The sequence below is a fragment of the Neophocaena asiaeorientalis genome, unplaced genomic scaffold (assembly GCF_003031525.2).
Source record: "Neophocaena asiaeorientalis asiaeorientalis breed wild unplaced genomic scaffold, Neophocaena_asiaeorientalis_V1.1 scaffold179, whole genome shotgun sequence".
Classification (NCBI taxonomy): Eukaryota; Metazoa; Chordata; class Mammalia; order Artiodactyla; family Phocoenidae; genus Neophocaena; species Neophocaena asiaeorientalis.
In genome coordinates, this window is record NW_020172775.1 from 483,788 (window position 1) to 484,063 (window position 276).

Below are 276 nucleotides of genomic sequence, written 5' to 3' on the forward strand. Positions count from 1 at the left end.
TCCATACACCCCGGTGTACACCTGACCGAGGTATGCCCAGAGCCGACCTCTGATCCCATGCACAAAGCAACACTCCCTGCCGGCTGGACCTCTTGCATCCGCCCCAACTCTTGGGCCATCGTGGGTACCCGTAGCTCTAGGCTCTCCTGGGGGTGGCCACTGTGGGTGTACCTGACCAGGGATGCTGGTCAGCTCCTGCTTGGCTATCTGCACCATTCAGTGTAGGATCAGAGCCAGAGGAGAGGCTGACTTTAAAGGACACTTCTGGGCATATTA